We start from the raw sequence: 17,207 nt of genomic DNA, 5'->3' as shown, positions 1-17,207 counted from the left end.
CTCTCTGGCCTCCCCGCCCTGAGGTTTTAATTTCTGCCTCCTCCTCCTCCTCCTCCTCCTCCTCCTCCTCCGGCATCTCTGACTCCTGGACCAGGTGTGACGCAGCTCCATGTGGACAACGCCCATTGGATTCTGCAGGGGACCTCTAACCAAGGTCAAATGCAGTGACAATGCACAAGCCTTCGTCCACGTGTGTGGATTTTCCCAGGCTCCCATGATGCAGTGCACAGCCTGGATCACTGCACTGGTCAGACGGCTGGTGGTCACGGTATGAGTCTCCCTGAGCTTCTGTAACAAAACAGCCCAGCCCTGGGCCTCCCAGACCCCAGACTCCGACTGCTCCCAGCTCTGCGGCTGCAGCCCGAGGTCCAGACGGGGCAGAAAGTGGCTCCCAGTCGAACCCTAAGTCAGTCTCCTCGTTTAACAAGGATCCTAGAAAGAAACGCTCATTAAATGTCTAAAAGCACCCACATTCTTCCCCTGGTTCACACTCTCTAGATAGAAAACAGTGAAGAATACGATTTTCTCCCTGCTGCTTTACAAAGAAACACAGAGTCAACCTAAGACCATCAGCAATTTTTGACCAGACAAAAATCAGAAATTGCAAAGTGACGACAATGAAACTCTTTGGAGATTTTCATCTTTTTTTTTTTTGCAATTCTTAAAAATGAAGCTGGAGTTAGGGAAGGAGGTGCAGATTTCAGGACCGGAAATGGCTGTAACGTTTCAGAGAATAGCGTCCCATGGTTTTAATTTCCCTCATTGACATTGCAACCAAGAATCGGTGACAATGAGGAATAGCTTGCTTGCAGACGTAGATGCACCTTGCAAGGTTGTATCGGTGATGGATGGGACACTTGCATCCCCATCCGTCAGCTAAGGACCCAGATTCCACGCCGAATACTCCAAAAGAGGTCACCAGGGACGGTCACAAAATTGCGCTGGATGTCGGGGCTCATGGTAGCCTCACTCTTAATTGCAAACCAGAGCTGCGTTGGTCCCGGAGAAGACGCTCAGTCCGTTTGGACACTGAACAAATTAGAAGCAGAAGCATTGAAGATGGGAAGAAAAAATACGGCAGATTTTCCAGATAAAAGCCATTTATAAAAGTCAGGACCCGGCACAGATTCGAGAGCAACCCTGACGTGTAGGAAGAAGTGGATGAGTCAAAACGGGAAGTGAATCCAGCCGAGCCTGTTGCTGTTAGGGTTCAGATTGGACCACGGAAACACAGACGATCGGTCACCCCCTTTTTTTTGTTTAAAAATCAATAAAGCTATGAGTCCCATATTTTCATATTTTGTAAGTAGGTAATAGGAGACAGTTATAAAGAACAGAGACGGCACTCAAGATGGTGATGGGATCACTGGATGGAAAACTGATCAATCCGATGATCAATGATCGATGATCAATCCACCTACGTATCAATCATCTCTCTGTCTCAAACATCTGTGGTTGATTGCTTAACTCCCGCTCCACCATGATCTCTTCTAAACATCTATCACCTGTCTATCTATCAGTCTGTCTATCTATCCATCCATCCATTTATCTATCTATCTATCTATCTATCTATCTATCTATCTATCTATCTATCCATCTATCTATCCATCCATCCATCTATCATCTACTGATCCTGTCTAGGTATCTATCCATCTATCTGTCATCTACCTATTCTCTTTATCTATCTATCTTTTATCATCTATCCATCCTGTCTATCTATCTATCCATCTATCTATCTATCTGTCATCTACCAATTCTGTCTACCATCTCTCTATCTTCTATCTATCTATCCATCCTGTCCATCTATCTCTCTGTCATCGACCCATCCTGTCTGTCCAGGGGGCTCTCCCACCCTGGATGGAGCTGCTCCTGGCTCCTGGTGTGTGGGGCCCAGAGAGGCTGCTCCAGCTCCTGCAGCGGCACAGCACAGCCCACCCCAGAGCACCCCCAGATCCTGAGGCCCTTTTGGAATTAAGATATTTTGTTCTCAATTAAGAAATCTGGTTCAGTTCAAGGCACCGTCAAGGACAGCAAGTGCCCCTACCTGCTGACTCCCGGGAGTCCCTGATGAGCAGCGCTGGGCCAGGACATGGCCGGTCCCATTTATCTCAAAAAGGACGGACAACCAGGACTCACCGAGGCTAACGTTCTAAACTGTGGCTCCTTTATCGAGTGGGGCATTTTCTCAGAAGGGGACAGAAGCCATTCATCAGAGCATGAAACTCCATTTGCCTCCCCATTTTCCCGGCGACAGAGCCCCTAGAGCGGATTGGCTTAAAGCCACACAGATTCGTTACCCGGGCGTCCGCAGGTCAGGACGGTCACAGGGTCACACACGGGTCTGGCTCCAATGCAAAGAGCCGGGAGGTTCGCTTCCCTGTTGGGAAGCGGAGGAGAGAAAACCGATGGGTCCCATAGACAAGGACAAGGTTCAGAGGTGAAATGATCAGACTATGAGAGGTATAGACTAAAAGTGGATTAATCCAGTTGGATGGACTCACTGGGTGTAGACTCATAGTGGATTAATCCACTTGGATAGACTCATTGGGTGTAGACTAATAGTGGATTAATCCACTTGGATGGACTAACTGGGTGTAGACTCATAGTGGATTAATCCACTTGGATGGAGTCACTGGGTGGTGGCTGCAGCAGGTGGGTGTGGCTGGAGGAGGGGGTCCCTGGGCTGTGCCTTTGGGGTCTCTGTCCTGTCCCTGGTGAGCAGAGCTCTCTCTGCTCCCTGGTGTAGACTCATAGTGGATTAATCCACTTGGATGGACTCACTGGGTGTAGACTAATAGTGGATTAATCCACTTGGATGGACTCACTGGGTGGTGACTGCAGCAGATGGGGTGTGGCTGGAGGAGGGGGTCCCTGGGCTGTGCCTTGAGGGTCCCTGTCCTGTCCCTGGTGAGCAGAGCTCTCTCTGCTCCCTGGTGCCCTGTCCTGAGCCCCTCTCCTCCTCCAGGCCCTGCCGCCATCTTGTGAAATGATTGGGTTGTGAGAGGTGTAGACTAGAAGTGGATTAATCCACTTGAATGGACTTATTGGGTGTAGACTAATAGTGGATTAATCCACCTGGATGGACTCACTGGGTGTAGACTAATAGTGGATTAATCCACTTGGATGGACTCACTGGGTGGTGGCTGCAGCAGGTGGGGTGTGGCTGGAGGAGGGGGTCCCTGGGCTGTGCCTTGGGGGGTCTCTGTCCTGTCCCTGGTGGGCAGAGCTCTCTCTGCTCCCTGGTGTAGACTAATAGTGGATTAATCCACTTGGATGGACTCACTGGGTGTAGACTCATAGTGGATTAATCCACTTGGATGGACTCCCTGGGGGGTGACTGCAGCAGGTGGGGTGTGGCTGGAGGAGGGGGTCCCTGGGCTGTGCCTTGGGGGTCTCTGTCCTGTCCCTGGTGGGCAGAGCTCTCTCTTCTCCCTGGTGTAGACTGATAAGTGGATTAATCCACTTGGATGGACCCACTGGGTGTAGACTAATAGTGGATTAATCCACTTGGATGGACTCTCTGGGTGGTGACTGCAGCAGGTGGGGTGTGGCTGGAGGAGGGGGTCCCTGGGCTGTGCCTTGGGGGTCTCTGTCCCTGGTGGGCAGATGGAATGATCTCTACCCTTTTCCTGTATCAGCTGCCACAATTTCATTTCGCGCACAAACACGCTCTTGTGGATCTCTGTGCCTTTAAATGGAAATCGGATCGCGCTGCAGACGTGGCGCGTTGACCTGTTTTCCGAGCTTAGAGTAGCGCCCGGTTCCCTCCGTGCTTAAGGCCTCACTAATTTTCTGAGGCTGGCCTCTAACGTGCGATCCTCCTGCCTCAGCCTCCTCAGTCGCTGGGGTTACAGGCGTGGGCCGCTGTGTCCGCCTGTGTTTCTTATTAGGACTCATTTTGACAGAATCATAAAAGCACGGAGCATAATTTACTAGGATTCAGTTCCTAATTCTTCCTCGTTCTCTCCTCTCTGTCTCCCTGTGCCCTTCCGTCTACTCTGTTGATTTTTTTGATATTTATTTATATTTGTATTTTTTTAAAAAAATTACTGCCCTTTGGATGAACATATGCGTGTGGACACTGTCGTGTGCGCATACGTGACCTTGAAAAGTCAGTTCCCATTCATCATTTTCTATTTCTCCTCTACAAAGCAAATTCCTCCAGATGAATCTTGAGACATTTCAATCAACAACTTTGATATTTTGAATGGATTTGCATCCACTTGTCCTGAGGGGAATTGAGATCTTTGCAACGTACAATATTGATCGTGTTAAGGTGTGTTTTCTGCAACGTCTGCCCATGGAGTTCAGGGATTCACCATTCCTTCACACAGATCCCAAACCTTTCCTATGGATACTGGATGGATCCAGGCAGAGGCTGCTTGGCCGAATTGTGGATCCTGTTTTCTTCCTTTCTATTTTTCTATTTATCATCATTGTGCACAAAGGTATTTCACCATTCAGTTTCTCCAACTGGTTATCATTGGAAAATAACCATGATGATGAGTTTGGCAGTGGTGCACGCTGGTGATCCCAGCAATATGGGAGGCTGAGGCAGGAGGATCGCAAGTTGGAGGCCAGCCTCAACCACTGACTGAGGCCCTGAGCAACTTAGGGAGACCCTGTCTCAAAATTTAAAAAAATAAAAATAAAAATAAAAAGGGGCTGGGGACGTGGCTGAGTGGTGGATTAATCCACTGGCGGGTGCCGTTGTGCCCATCATTTCATAGAAATGTATGTATATTAGCTATTTTAATAAAAAAAAAGTTTCAAACAGTTGCTTTTCTTAAAAACGGTTCGCATGATCCGGGTGTTTTAATGAACTGCTTTATATCAACGTGCACGGGATTGGTCTGTCATATGTAAATTTCGTATTATAATAAATAAACCACAGTCCTGCTCATCTTCTGTAAGAGACCAAATTTTTTTTCATTCCTGGGATTGAACTCAGGGACACTCGACCCCTGAGCCCCCGTCCCCAGCCCCATTTTGCATTTTATTGAGAGACAGGGTCTCCCTGAGTGGCTTACGGCCTCCCTTTGGTAGAGGCTGGCTTGGAACTCGCGATCCTCCTGCCTCGGCCTCCCGAGCCGCTGGATGACAGACATGCCCCTCCGTGCCTGGCGAGACCACATATTTTGAGGGCTGCTGAGCTCAGACTTTCCCCCTTGCTCCCTCCAACAAAAAAAAAAGAAGCATTAAAGTGTCCTCTTGGCCTGCTGGACTTGAGATTATGGGTAGGACGATGACCGTGTGTCCAGCGAAGGCAGAAGTTGAAAGGGAATCGGGAACGTCCTGATCCGCCCCATAGCACTTGATGGGATGCCAACGATGCCAGGGAGGCAGCGTATACGGGGCGGAAACACTGGCCAAAGGCATGATTCGCGTCCGGGCAGGACACAACGGGAGAGCGCACGATCTTCCCACCCTACCAGGGACCCAACGCCATTTAAACCTCATGAACTGCTTTTTTTCTGGACTTTCCTGATTAATATTCGCGGGGTGCAGCCCCACACGGGTACCCGAACCCCTCGGACACCCTTCGACACGGATGGGTCCTCACGTCCAATGAGCCTCTACCTCCAGGGCTCAGTCGAATCGGCATCTGCTTCTCGCGCCTGCAAAAATGTCCACGGCGAGACTTGTTGCCTTTCCGTGAATCCACGGATGTTCCGTCCAGAACCTGGTTGTTTTGCACCGTGAGACAGGCTCTGGCTCAGCTGCCGAGGAGGCGGCCTTCGAACTTGCGATCCTCCTGCCTCAGCCTCCTGAGTCACTGGGATTCGTTTTCAGAAGACCTTTGGGCGAAGTGGTGGCGCCTTTTGTGAGAAACGCGCTTCTGGTTTGTCAAACCAAAAAAAATTAATGCGATTGATCTCTAAAGAGGGCATATTCACTTCTAAATTTCTGGAAATAAAGCTTTCAATGATTTGCATCTTTGATTAAAATTTGATCTTCTTTGCTGTCTGCCATTTTTTTTGCAATTATTCTCCTTTTAAAAAATGCTTAAAAAAAATAGACAAAATAAGTGGGTAGAGTTGAAAGGGTTTTATAACCTGGGGATCTTCTCGGCTGTGGGAAGAGGCCTATTTTCCCTTCAAGGAAACAAACAAACAAACAAAAAAAACCATGCCTTCTATGGAGGAGTTGCAGGATTACAGGAAAACACGGTCTTTCCTTCTAAAAGAAATGTCGGCCCAAAAGCAAAATTATCTGTGTCACAAAATGAGAGCAGACTCCGGGCAGCGGAACTCACTTGAAATGGAAGCCTTTTGACACTCCAGGAAGGAAACGCGCACCGCGAAGATCATTTCCAACCCAAACAAACCATTTCCCAGAGACGATCTGTCAAGATTCCCAAGAGAAAAATAAAAAAAAAAATAACAACGACAACAACAAAAAATCGCATTGTTGGGACAGAATAAAAGGCAGCCCACATGCTCCGTCTCCTGTGAAGAGACTAGACAGGAACTGGGGCCGCGGGAAACGGAAGAATGGAAAGTGTGTTCCAATCCTTGGAAATACCCAACATAGGCAACCTCCCAGTGCACCCCTGACGACGTTGCATGGGCCTAGGAAATTGTTCGCTTGTGAAACTCTAGAAATCATGGAGGGTCTCACGCCGGTGCTTCACAGTGACTCTCGGATTCGGTCCCCTCCCTTCAGAAGGGCACATGCCCGTTGGTGTCGAGGGACGGCTGAGGCAGGAGGATGGTGAGTTCAAAGCCAGCCTCTACCAAAGGGAGGCCGCAAGCAACTCAGGGAGACCCTGTCTCTCAATAGAATGCAAAATAGGGCTGGGGACGGGGCTCAGGGGTCATGCGTCCCTGAGTTCAATCCCTGGTACCCCCCAAAAAAAAGAAAAAAAAAAAATTCTCTTGCATCCAGGACCCAGCTGACGGGGTGCAATCCTATCAGCTTGTGGCTTCTGTCCCTTTTCTTTTGTTTGTCCCCACGGCACACAGTCTTGACCCAGAAAAGCAGCCACCACTTTCCCTCCGTCTCTTTTCCTCTTGGCCGTTTCTAAATCCTCTCTCTTTCCTGCAGAATCGGGGGGCGTCCAAAATGCAGGGAAAAATCCCCGTGGTGGACCCCCCGACGGTTTGCAGCCCTAGATATGGGCCCCCTCCTGGGCCCACCTCAGCCCGGGGCTGGGCTTGCAGGGAGCCTGGGGGCCAGGATCCTGAGCCACAGGCACCTGAGTCCCCCGTGACCTGGATGTCCCTTGCTGCTGGAGGTGCTGGGGGTCTCCTTCCTAAGAAGAGAGACAAGGGGCGGCAGCCGCGGCTGCGTCTTTGCACAAAGGGACTTATGTAATCCCGGGGGTTATTTTTAGCCTCGTTTGCACCGCGTGAAAAATCACCCGGGGGACAGGGACGGAGTGAATAGCCAGCCACTCGCTTCCTGGCAACGCACACTGAGCCGTGCACACGGGGCGCAGTGCCCTTCTGTGGGCTGGGGGCGGCTCTGGGGCTGGACAGATCCTGCCTGACCCATGCACACGGCCCTCCCTCCCCCTCCCCCCAGGGCCAGGGGGCTCTGACCCGCTTTGCCTGGTGCAGAAGGGACCCAGAGCCCCAAGTCACCTGCAGGGGGTCCCCCTGGGGCCACCCAGGTGGCCTGAGAACCTGCCTCTGGTTGCAGCCAGGCTCCTGGGGAGGGGGGAGGGGCAGCTGTCAATCAAGTGCCCTCCAAGTTTGCCGCTTGATGAGTGTGAATTCCGTGTGCAACCACGACGGGGGCTGCTCAGGGGTAGGTAAGCCCTAAGCCTCCTCCTCAGCCCCCCCCCCCCTTTATTTTTATTTTTTGTATTTTTGAGACAGGGCCTCACTAAGTGGCCCACACTGGCCTCCAACTTGCGATCCTCCTGCCTCAGCCTCCAGAACCGCTCAGAGTACAGACGGCGGGCACCCTCACGCCTGGCCTGGCTCTTATGGCCATTTTGAACCATTGGCCAGTGTCCCCCCAGTTTTGAGGAGTCTGCAATTAGGCAGGGTGCCCGTCAACCCAACTGTTCCATAGCAATGTTTTTTTTTTTTAAAAAAAATAGGATGTTGCATTTGCATAAACGCCAGGTCACTCTGAGCCTGATTCTTGGAGACCATCACGAAGCCTTTCGCTGAACCCCGCACAGAAGCGGCCTGAATTCTGCCAGCAATTCGGAAGCACGTCTTAAATCCCTGTTTTTGTTCCCACAAACGCAGAAAAAAAAATATATATATATATATATATATATCATGCATCGTCACAAAAACGAGGGACCACGAGACGCCTGTTGAACAGCGGCTGAGCCTGCAGCTGCAGGATTCCAGGATCCTCCGTGTCTGGGCTGATGGGGAAAATTCCGTGCAGGATCAGGAGACTCTTCAAACATCCTCCAAGTTGGTGGCGCATCCTGAGCTGCCCTTTGCAGAATTCCAGCGGCCTGACTTCCCACCTTCTCATGCAGGAAGTCGGAATCAGCCTTCAAATCTCGGAACTGGCTTTGGTCATGGAATTGGGACATGATGACAATCCGCCTATTATTATTATTATTATTATTATTATTATTATTGTTATTGTTATCTGGAGCAGGGAGCACGTTGATTTTCTTATTTGGAGACAGGGTCTTGCTAAGTTCCTTAGGGTCTTGCAAAGTGGCCGAGGCTGGCCTTGAATTTCGATCCTCCTTCCTCAGCCTCCCGAGCCGCTGAATGTGAGGAGGGCACCCTGGAGCCCGGCACAATCATATTATTTCTAACGAAGAAGTTTTTAAAATACGTCTGCGTGTATATTTATATATTATACAAATATGTGTACTTGTGTATCAGATAAACACATAGATTTATGTTATTTTAAGAATTAGTCTATATATATATTATCAGCATCAATTTATACTTAAATTAGTTGATACACTTTATTTAAATTACTATATATCATCATATGGTTACGCATATTTAAATTGTTATACGTCATGATGATTTAAATATAAATAATAATATATTCAGCCTCATTTCACGAGGTGGATGATGAGAAATGAGTTTAGGATGGAAACCTGGAAATGGAGCCTCAGGTCAAAGTGGACCCCATTGGCAACCATCAACGTCCCAACAAGATGGCGGCAGGGCCTGGAGGAGGAGAGCCGCTCAGGACAGGGCACCAGGGAGCAGAGAGAGCTCTGCCCACCAGGGACAGGACAGAGACCCCCAAGGCACAGCCCAGGGACCCCCTCCTCCAGCCACACCCCACCTGCTGCAGTCACCCCCCAGGGAGTCCATCCAAGTGGATTAATCCACTATGAGTCTACACCCAGTGAGTCCATCCAAGTGGATTAATCCACTATTAGTCTACACCCAGTGAGTCCATCCAAGTGGATTAATCCACTTTTAGTCTACACCCAGTGAGTCCATCCAAGTGGATTAATCCACTTTTAGTCTACACCCAGTGAGTCCATCCAAGTGGATTAATCCACTTATTAGTCTACACCCAGTGAGTCCATCCAAGTGGATTAATCCACTTATTAGTCTACACCCAGTGAGTCCATCCAAGTGGATTAATCCACTTATTAGTCTACACCCAGTGAGTCCATCCAAGTGGATTAATCCACTTATTAGTCTACACCCAGTGAGTCCATCCATGTGGATTAATCCACTTTCAGTCTACACCTCTCTATAACCCAAAGTATCTCGATCATAACAGAAAACAAAACATAACCAGGAGGACCCCCACCCAGTGGGTCTCATCCCCGTGCTGAGTGTCATGGGGACAGCCCCTTGTGACCCCTGGCCCTGGAATACTATGCAGCAGTGTCTAGTACCCTGACCATTAACAACCAGTGCTTCTTATGCACACACCTGCAGGAAGTTCACCCCCGATCCCAACACGTGTCCCTCTGCGCAGGTGGTCCCACTCCCCTTTGGCTCATGGAGCCCAAAGACCGAGCCTCGGGGACTGCAAAGACAGGACCTTCCCCGGGAGATGCAGGACTCCTCTGCTGGCCGCCATTGGCCACAGGACCCTGAGCCCCTGGCCCCGTGTTCCCATTGCACCTTCTCAAAGTCACAGCGGCGCTGAGCTCCGGGGGCCCCGCTTTGCTTTTCCTTACGAAGCCTGCTCCCCTGCCCGACCCTCCTTGGGAGCCCATTACCTCAAGCATTTTGTTACAGCAACGGACACCTGAGATGGCTCAGGTGTCCGTTGCTATAACAAAGTGGAAGTTCTCCCACGTATCCTCCCACTTTGTTAGTGCTCCAGAAATTCAGCCTGAGCCTGACGGACAGGTGTGTCCCTCTGGGGCTCTGTTTCAGGCCCAAAGAGACGGGTGGCTCGGGAAAGGGCTAACGGGAGTGTCCCTGAGCCGAGAAACAGTGGCCGAGGGACCAGGAGACAGTGGCAGCTGAAGAGGGAACCCAGGCCGACTCAGAGTTTTTTCCTTTTCTTTCTTTTTCTGAGTTGGCTCTGCAGCTGCCCCACATTCCCACATTTAGGTCATAGACCAGAGTCTCTCGCTGGGTGACAGAGAGGCTGGGTGGACATGAGGTGACCCGGTGGCATTTACCAATTTTTTTTTTTTTTTGTGATTTTAACTGACTCCGTCATTTTTTTTTTAAAAAAAGTGGCAGATAGAATCTCTGATGCAAAATTGCCCCTAGAAATGGGAATGTGAGGTCAGCAGGGTCACACCTGCCCGCAAGCTCAGCACCTCGGGAGGCTAAGGCAGGAGGATAGCAAGTTGGAGGCCAGCCTCCGCCATAGAGCAAGGCCCTAAGCAACGCTGAGAGACTTTGTCTCGAAATCAGAAAGGAAAATTGCTGAGGATGCGGCTCAGCAACTTAATATGCAACGGACCTAAGTAATCGGCATCGGTGAGTCATCCCGTTTTACCTCCAAAACAGCCGTTTTATTACATATAAATTGATGATTGTGTGTTTCTAGGTGCATCTATGCAAATATCACATGTCTTTATAAATACATATCCATGCATCTATCTAAGTAATCTACAAATGTGCATTTATATATCAACACTGGTGTATTTATGGATTTCCATATAAACACATTCTGTATTTACAGCTCAAAAATTCCTATAGCTATACTTCTGTAGGAATTGATATAAAAATGCACAAATAGATGTTTGCATTTAGATTTATATGATATTTAGAATGATCTAGATATGATTTTAGATCTATTTAACGGCATTATCCTCTCTCCCTCCCCCCCCAAAAAAAAAATGAAAAAAAAAAGAAAGAAATCCAGGCGGTGAACATAAACAAATGGAAGCCCTGAAATTAGTGTCCCCAAGTCCGTGGGACCCCGAGTTAGCCACAGGCGACATCATCCTGGGTGGGCCTGGATTAATCAAGCGAAGGTGCTATATTTTCATGATTCAGGGAACGATGATAAGGAAAAGAAAAAAAATCCCTGTGCCTGTTTAACAGAAGCTCTACATTCCTATAAATATGCACTCATATCTATATTTTTATTTTTTAAAAAAATATCTTTTTTCTCTGCATTATTAATTTTTTAAAAAGATTTCCCAGCAGAAGGGTTTGCAAGCCTGAGCGACTCGGCCAGAGAGAACGAGGGACAGAGAGAGAGAAATCAATGTGCTCGCTGCCAAGATGGACACCCGGCCGAGGTCTGGGGGTGAGCGACCAGAGCGTGTCGTCAGAGAGATCTCGGGAAGAGAAGGATGTCGCGTCCGATCCCGTCACACGACCCGGGGACGCTCAGAAACTCCAAGTCCTGCAACTTAAAAGAAGCCTTCTCCCTTCCAAGGACCTCGTATTGGAGGCCCTGGTCACCTGCTTGCCTTCCTGTGGGTCCTCCAATGCGGCAGGTGACTCACATCGACTTCTGCAAGAAAAGAGGAAAAAAAAAAAGTCTCTCTATAAAATGTAACAAGGTGACGATTTCAGGGACACGGGTTCAAACCCGGGAATGCGTTCCAGGAAAGACGGAAAATACAGCAGCTTTGACTGAAAATCCGTCATTTTTTTTCTGATTGCGTCTGTTCTAGAGTCACCCTGGTCCTTGGTCCTTTGTGCACACAGAGTCACGATGTCCCATTCATTCTCCTGTCCTCCCTACCCCCAACCTCCCCTCCTTCAATCCCCTCTGCCTACTCCAAAGCACCTCGATTCTGCTCTAGTGCCCCCCCCGATTATGAATTAGCATCTGCACATCAGAGAGAACATTTGGCCTTTGGTTTTGGGGGGGGGACTGGCTGACTTCATTTAGCACGATCTTCTCCAGTTCCATCCATTTACCTGCAAATGCCATCATTTCATTCTTCTTCATGGCCGAGTAATATTCCATTGCGTAGATATACCACAGTCTCTTTATCCATTCCTCTGTTGAAGGGCACCTGGGTTGGTCCCACTGGTTAGCTATTGTGAATTGAGCTGCTATCAACATGGATGTGGCTGTGTCCCTGTAGTATGTGCTGATTTTAAGTCCTTTGGGTGTAGACCCAGGAGTGGGATAGCTGGGTCACATGGTGGTTCCATTCCAACTTTTCTGAGGAATCTCCATCCTGCTCTCCATAGTGGGTGGACCAATTTGCACTCCCGGCAGCAACGTAGGAGGGAGCCTTGTCCCCACAACCTCACCCGCCTTTACTGTCACTTGTATTCCTCATAAGTGCCAATCTGACTGGGGTGAGATGGAGTCTCAAGTAAATATCTGGGAGGAGGAAATAAAAAGACGCTCTTAATCCACTTGAGCAAAACGACGTTGCATACTCAGCAAAACAAAGTCGCCTAGACCTGTTCTCCACAGCCTCCCTTTGGAGGCTGAGGCAGGAGGATCACACGGAGGCCAGCCTCAGCAACTCAGCAACACAGACAGACACACACACACACAAAAATCAAGAATGGCTGGGGATGGGGCTCAGGGGTAGAGGCCCCCTTCATTCAGTCTCCCATACTTGGAGGAGAAAAAAATAAAAAACAAAAACAAACCCTCGAGCGATTTAAACAGATGAATATGTCCAATAAAGTCTATTTCTGACTTTCGTCTTCTTAAAAACGATCCCTGCGATTTCCACTCCCGGAATCGCTGTTGGCAACTTGAAATCACAAATCGACTCCTGACCTGGAGGACGGCCCCGGCTCGCATTGGCTGTGTTTGGTGAGAAAAGGTGCTTTTACGGGCTACAGAGGTGACCTCCTTGCTGCTCAGGAGGCTGAGACAAGAGGATCGCCCGGTGGAGGCCAGCCTCATCGGGTGTCCACGCAGCCTGCAGAATGGAACTCGTTTCAGTAAAAGACGCCTCGGATCCGCAGGGGGGAGAATTGCATGCACCAGTCCCCGGGGGGAGGTGGGGGGAAAAGCTCAGATGTCGAGGTGCAAAAATAAACATTTTTAAATCGACCTCTTCCCGGCGTCTTTTGTATCTGGAGTTTCCCAGGAAACACTGTGTGAACGATTCTTCTTCTTCTTTTTTTCTTTTTTTATCTTCTATTATCAACAAATCAAAACTCCTTCTCTCCTGCTGCCAAACCAGAGACCTTTGCAAGTTGTTTAAAAAGGGAAAAATCGGAAGCCGTTGAAGTGGATCTTGATTCAGCCAATCGACACCCGATGGATGGCTCCATTTCCAGATCTGAGGACACAAATAGGGTGTCACCGAGTCGGGGACCCATGAGGATCACCCACCCACCCACCTGCAGGGAAAAAAATAAATAAAAATTAAAACAAGAGAGAACACAGAACTCCAAACCGCTGTGTTCTCTGGTTTAGCCACAACCCAATCCGGCAATCCCCTGTCTCTGTTTTTCCCTCAGGTGCGTGACCGCAGATCAGGGCTGCAAGTCGCCTCTGAGCCCTGCAAAGGGCCAAAGGGAAGTGACGTCATGGTCATCCACGTGACCCCCCCCCCCCCGAACCCAAACCCGCTCCCTGCTCAGGGGCGACCCACCCTTGACACAAGCCATTCGCTGCTGGGAACCGATTCACCTCCTCACAACCCAAACTCGGGATTCACTGAGACGCCGCAGGGTTGGGGTGAAAATGACCAAAAGTGCCAAGTTAGGGAAAAATATATATATATATAAAATTTTAACCTGTTATGGCTCATCTTTAATATCATATATATTTTGCATATTTCATATATTTTTGCAAATTTTCAGATTTGGTTTTCTGCAGCCCCCTCCCACAGAAGGCTCAGCCCCCGCCAGTATGCACGCGCCACCTCCCAGCATCATCATCCTGCAAAGGTCAGTTTGACAATTATTCTATTTTTTTTGCCTTTCGGAAAAACCTCTCTGTTTTAACAAGCTTTTATCTTGAGAACAGCTTTAGAATAAAAGAGGGGAAAAAAAATTCTGTGCATAGTTGAGACCGGGGCTTGCTGAGCTGCTTGTCTCGTGCCTCAGTTCACCAAGTGGCGGAGATTCCAGGGATGCACCCCTATACCCCGGCTGCCTCGCTGAATTTTGACCTAACGTCCTTCATGGCGTCCAGCCACCCACGTAGGAGCCCATGACACACAAAGGCACCAAGAGGGCATCAACTGGAACCTCTGAGACCGGGAGCCCCAACCGACCTTTTTACTTGATAACTTGATCGTCTCGGGTATTCGTTACAGTCACGCAAAGCTGACCGACACAGGGTGAGATGGTTTTCTGGGTACGAGATTCCCTCCCCGTCTGGGAACAACGGTCGATAGTTCTGTCCTGTCTTCAAGGAAACAAACGTGGTCTCAACCTTCTTTGCCATGAATCCAATTAAGTAGAAAGCCCCAGTCGTACGCATTTTCTGTTTTTTTTTTTTTTTCTGCAAATTCAAGGCTAACTGTGAGACCCACATATCAGAGAAAACATTTGGCCTTTGGTGTTTGGGGATTGCCATATTTCACTTAGCATGATACTCCCCAGCTGCGCCCATTTTCTAGCAAATGCTGTCATTTCATTCTTCTTCATGGCCGAGTAATATTCCATTGTATATATATATATATCATTTTTTTTTTAAAAATTGGCTTTCAGATGACACCCCTGCGATTGGAGGAAGGGACCCCAGGAACTTTATAGTCGTTATTGTGCACTTGCAGGGAAAGAAGAAGATGGTGTGGATTTTCCACTGTCCTGTACAGAACGCTGGCCAAAGGTATTTGACCTAAACTATGGATAAGGAGGTGTTCCTCTGACCACAGGGGAACCGTCCCTCCCCGCTGATCGGATGATGTGGCTCATTAGGAAAAGAGAGATCTAACCCACAAAGCCCATCTGTTGAAGCTCAGCCAATTTTGCCAAACTTTCTTTTTTAAAAATATAGATTTCCTGAAACATCCCGTAAGAGGAGAGGATGAGAGAAGAACAGAAGATCAGATTTTCCCATCTCTACAGGGAACCATCCGTCTGCCCACTGATTTCTGCATCTGCCAATCATCCATCTACCAATTTCTCTGGATCTCCTCTGTCCGCCCGTCCACCCATCCATCCATCTTTCCACTGACTGTTCACCTGCCACGGGTGTATAATATTCCAATCCACCCATCGATTCTACCTAATCACGTATCAATCCATAAGTACGTTTGTGTCTATCGCCCATCGATGGATATCTCCAAGACGGGATTCCTGCCCCAACGGGGACCATTTTACCCATTTCTCCGATGCCCCGTAGAGGAATTAGGGGATTCCACAGCCTCCCTATTGGAAAATAGACATTTTAACCTATTTCCCTAAAGCTTTAAATAGCTTTACAAAATGCTCTAGATAGAGAACCCGTGGGAACGGAGAAGACCATTTCTCCGTCTCTTCTGAGTCACTATTTGCACATATTAAAAAAATAAAAAATAAAAAAACGACGTCCATTCACAGAGTTGGAGAAAAACCTCATTTAAGTGATTGACACTCATTTGAAATTCATGATCATTCAACCTCGGCCGGGTTCCACGTTTGCTTTGGATCATTGAAAGGGAGAAAAAAAAAAAAAAGGTTTGTTTAGCCACTTGGGGGCCTAAAATAAGACAGAATGAAATTTGCTCAACCTTAAGAGAGCAAATACGCGGAGGCTCCGGTTTTATTCCTCTTATTCAGTCCGTGCGATTAATTATCCGATATCTTCATCTCCTTGCGGAATCCAGTGCGGGAACAGAACCCTTGAAATATTTTTCTGATAAAATTGGGGATGTCAGACGCCCTGGTCATGTCGGCTGCAGGGGGTCCACAGATAAAATCGCTAAACGGGTAAATATGAGGGAGAGATCACACGTTCAAGGTTGTTTCTGTCCCAATTTCCTCTCAAATCTATTAAAATGCACGCTCAGAACTTTCAGGTCTCGTGTCAGGATGGCTTCCGAAGGTATTTATCATCAGCGTGGAGCGGAGATTTTTTTTTCCCCGTACATCTACATTGAAGCCTCCCTAGATCACACATTTTTATATTTCTGCTCATTTCTAGCCATTGTGAAATAAGTACAGATCACTACGAATGAGTCCTGTGTGGTCCATCACATTTCCTTTCCGTTTTATCTCGTGCATGAGGCCCATCCCGTACCTGTCCATCTGGATCCCCCAGTTTATTGCTTCCTGTGACTGTATCACACATACCTGAGATCGTCAACTTATAGAGACAAAAGGTTCATCTGAGCTCACAGTCCCCAGTTTAGGTCCTGTTGCTGCCTCGTAGAGTAGGAGGGTGTTGGAGGCCACATCTCACCCCAGGGACACAGAGGACGAGACTGTTCCCACAAGTCCTGCCCCAAGGGCACACAGCGAAGGTGCCATCCAGCCACCGATGGGTCCGTCCACTGATGAGGTGAGGCCCCTCAGGATCCCAACACCTCTGATGGGCCTCAGCTGTGCACGCGGAGCAAGACTTCAACGCAGGAGCCTTGGGGGGACAGTTCCGGGTCCAAATCATAACCTGGTTGATGGACGCGGTAAGATGGCAGCACCCGGAAGGGTGGCCAGCGTAGCCCAGCAGATTGATCACGTTTCTCGTCTCCTCCTGGAACCAACCGTCTCCTCCATCACTAGCTCCTCCTCTGAGCCTTGAGCTCTGCCTCTTTGTGTGACCTTCTGCCTGACCCTACGCCACAGGGGCCACTCAGGCAGCAGGAAAAATGGAATGAGGCGTCCCCTCCTCTCCGGTCCCCTGCCCCAGGAAAGGGCTCTGATACCCAACCGACCGACCACGACACGCTCTCGGGTCACCACGAGTCCCACTCTCCCTGCCAAGGCCCCGGGGAGCGTGCTCAGAAGGACCCCTCGCCCATGGCGGCTGCC

Source organism: Ictidomys tridecemlineatus, chromosome Y (assembly GCF_052094955.1).
Source record: "Ictidomys tridecemlineatus isolate mIctTri1 chromosome Y, mIctTri1.hap1, whole genome shotgun sequence".
In the NCBI taxonomy this organism is placed as follows: domain Eukaryota; kingdom Metazoa; phylum Chordata; class Mammalia; order Rodentia; family Sciuridae; genus Ictidomys; species Ictidomys tridecemlineatus.
The sequence above is the reverse complement of the archived record's forward strand: the minus strand, read 5'-3'. Positions refer to the sequence as shown.